Source organism: Morone saxatilis, unplaced genomic scaffold, assembly GCF_004916995.1.
Source record: "Morone saxatilis isolate NCDOM2014 unplaced genomic scaffold, NCSU_SB_2.0 Contig12, whole genome shotgun sequence".
In the NCBI taxonomy this organism is placed as follows: domain Eukaryota; kingdom Metazoa; phylum Chordata; class Actinopteri; family Moronidae; genus Morone; species Morone saxatilis.
The window spans coordinates 12,424,110-12,427,967 of record NW_023339674.1 but is presented as its reverse complement, the minus strand read 5'-3'; positions in this window follow the sequence as shown (position 1 = coordinate 12,427,967).

Sequence of the window (3,858 nt, the reverse complement as noted above, 5' to 3'; positions counted from 1 at the left end):
CATATATATCACACTTTACAACATAAAAAACTCAAAACAACTTGCACCGGGGGAGGTGGGAAAGGGGGTGGAGGGATGAACAGACTGTCCTGACAAATCTTTGCATTGTTCACTGTGAGGAAGTTAACATTAAGAAATGCTTTGTTAAATTGTCTTACAACATTATCATCAGCCTGAACCTTCCCAGAGCGGCCGTGTGAGCTAGTTACCGGCTGTTTGACACTAACAATATAACCTTATCACCTACGGACAACGGCCTCATATCTCTGCCCATGTCTTGTCTGTTATATTCATTCATTTTCTGACTTGTGGAAACCAAAAACGGCAACACCTTCAATTTTAAACAGGATGTTGCCTCCTCAATTTCAAAGTCATGTCTTTGCGCCTTATGACTGATGTTTGTATTGTGATTTAACTCTAGCCTTCCACAATAGTCACTCAATAAATATGTTGCGGTGTGAAATAGCATCAATCGTTAAGAATCACCCCAAACTTTCTCCTTTAAATTGATATGATTTTAACTTTTGGATGCACTTTACGTGATTATTCAATGCGTCAGTACTCCTGTTTGAGGATGTACTGTAGCTGTGTGTGTCCATGCTACCCGAGGGTAGGATCTGTCCACAAAACTCCGAAAACTCCGAAAACAGCTGTTATGTTTTGTTGTTGAAAGACAGCACAAAGCCAAGCAGCTGAAGCATAGCTAAACACTGTTGAGTTTCTGTCAAGTTTGCCCAGTTTCACCAGTATGTTATGTTGTTTATTGTGTTCCAAGTTTTCTGCTGCTGTTAAAATTGAATTTTCCTCCTGGATGAATAAATTACTTGTCTATTATTTCACAAGGAGGGAAAGGAAAATTGATGAATCTCCTTGATGAATGTTTGTGGCTCACAGACGTATTAAAATAAAGGCATGGGATGAAAAAGAGCAGCTGTGCTCTGACAACAAACCAACCTATCTATTTAAATGCCATTCCATAGAGCGAGTTAGAGATTATTCTTAAACACCACCGTGCTAATCAATAAATGACATTCCTTTCAGAGAACTCATTGATCCAGTGATATTTTGACTGAAAGGTTTTGATTTATAGCAATATGAAATATAAACAGTGACACAAACATTTAAATATTAATAAACAGGCAGGTGAATAGGAATTAATACAGTGGAGCATCTCAAACTGAAGATTATTATCATTAGAAGACGTCTTGCTCATCATTTGTCCCTCAGGTTTCTGTGGCTGTTGCTTTCATATGCTGACAAACTGTAAACGTCGACATTAAGTCAAAACAATACTACAAATTTTCAAAAAAGGAAAAGATAAAATGTCCTGATGGTTTCTGTCTGGACTCTGAAATCTCTTTTTTATTTGTCCCACAGACTTCAGATGGGGGGGAAACTATTATTTTCCCCCTTGAGACACGCCGACCACGCCCTGTTAATGCCAATCTGGCATCTTTTATTCCTTATCCTACAAGATGTAACAATTTAATCTCAAGCCTCAAAGTTATGTCTGTCTGGCAGTCTGCAGCAAAGTTGGAAGCCCACTTGTCTTATTACATTTACCCCTGCCAAGAGGGCATAATGGCTCCCAGGAGCATTTATTCCTGAAATTACCTCTGCGGTTATTAAAGCTTGGGGAGCAGAGTACATTTACTCATTTTAAAGGCGGATTGTGTGATTGAATTTCAAATGTGAATTTACTTTATTTGAGGGCTGGCTTGACTATGGAGGCCACATGTAACAGTTCAAAAACACTGAAATGTCAAGTATTTGTCCAAATCCCTCCTGATCACTTGGTATTATCCTACAAACAACCAAACAGTGGAAGTACATTGACATTTGAAGGAAAAACTGAGGCCAGTCCCTGAGTATGACTCACTTCTTGTCAACTGGAACTTTTCAATCAATTGCTGTGTACTACCTAACGCCATCAGAAAGGAAGGCTATACGGTGTCCTGCAAAAGATGAAATCCATTACGCAAGGCGCTTATTTGACAGTTGAAACCATAAGGAGTGCTTTTATTACCGCATAGCAAAAAAAGACGTAATATATCTGTCGGGGGTTGACAGGAATATTGATCAAATCAATGACTCAGCAATTATTTCACAATGTGCTGAAGTTCCTGGCCTGCAGAACATATTTTCCCAAACTGCAGAACCGCTCATCTGGGAAGGGTGTTAATACAGTTTAAGTGAGCAACCATGTCGCAAGAGTTTGTATTTATAATATATTGAATATACAATATATTATTAAGCTACAGAATAATCAACCCTTCCCCAAAACACTCTTAACAAAAATATATCTCAAAGGTCTCAGTAAACAAAGTGTTAGATTGTCTAACACTGACTACAGAAACTTTTATTTTAAACAGACGATTCATGCAGTGATTGAGTTCATTTATATATAAACAAGTGCAACACAATGAATGCCCTTTAAGAAGAGAATGTTAAGTATTTGCCCATATCCCTATTTGTACAATTCCAACAAGTCTTCCAAATTTAACAACACAATTAGGGCTGCACGATATGGTAAAACAATCATTGCCATTATTTTTACAAATATTATGAATGCAATATGAACTCTTAGTGGGAATAATAATTTTTCATCACAATTTTCATTGTCAATGGAAAAAAAATCACTTGTTGGATTCTTTACCAAACAAATGTATTTTCTCACATCTAGAGTTTGTCGCATATGTCACATGTCAATAACATCACCTGACTTCCTGCTTGCTACTGTCATAATTACTACAGCCACTGAAGAAGGCTTTTGTCCCTTGAACGTAAACATGTCCTTCTGAGAGTCTGGTTAAAACGACTGATGCTTCTTCTTGGGAGGATGGTCTTTACAATTCACTATGTCCAGCCCCTCTTTATGAGAGGATTTGAGTTCTTACAACCTAGTTTGTTTTATACATATAGGGGGTTTGTAGAAAAAAGCTTGCAACTCAAAGAAATACCCCTGTAATTCTGGTATTTTGTCCCAATCCCTTGTACTCCACAAGAAAATGTAATGTCATTTCTATTGGAATAAATTACTGCAATGCTCCTGAAAAAAAACAACTAATGATACATTTAAATGTGTCATACAGATTATTTGATATACTTAAATTGCTAAATGAATTTTCAGAGTTTAATAAAATACATTAGCCCTCTCTTTTACTTTAATTGACTTGAAAAACGTTTTGTGATTTCATAAGGAAACATGTCCTCTTTCTGCAGTTTTATTGTGTTTATTATTCAGCTTTTTGTTTTCCAGTTGCCCTACAATCGGGCTTGTATTTTGATGCGTCTAAGTTATTTATGAATTTAGTTTACAGCAGTTGTCATCCATGCTTGAATCTGAATTACACTATTAAATTCTGCCAAAACATAGCAATCAAATCAGATGCCAGATTGTGGCTGAAGAGCTCTATTATGTGAAGATTACTTTTTTATAGCAGTGAAATAAAGCAACACATATTGACTAAATCACACTGTCAAGGGCCGTCAGTGCCAGCAACAGAAACATAAGATTTAAGAGGGTATGGGACAGAAGTGACACGCCTTGTCAGTTATAGCACAGTATGGAGATACAAAACTGGCCACAGATGATATTATGGAATAAGAATAAGAAGTTGATCATCCCATTTGATTTATTGTTGTTCTTTTCTTTTTTTACTTTTATACATCCTTGTCCTTTCATTTCCTGGAAACAGTAGACTTTACAATTCATCACTGTCAGATTGTTGTTACAGAGTTGAATTGATTTAAAAGAATTATATCACAAACTTAATTTCCTTTTAGTTATAAGAGCTGATGATCTCGTGAACAAATGGAGGAGCTTTTCACAGCTGAACAAAAATAATTTTGCAGTTT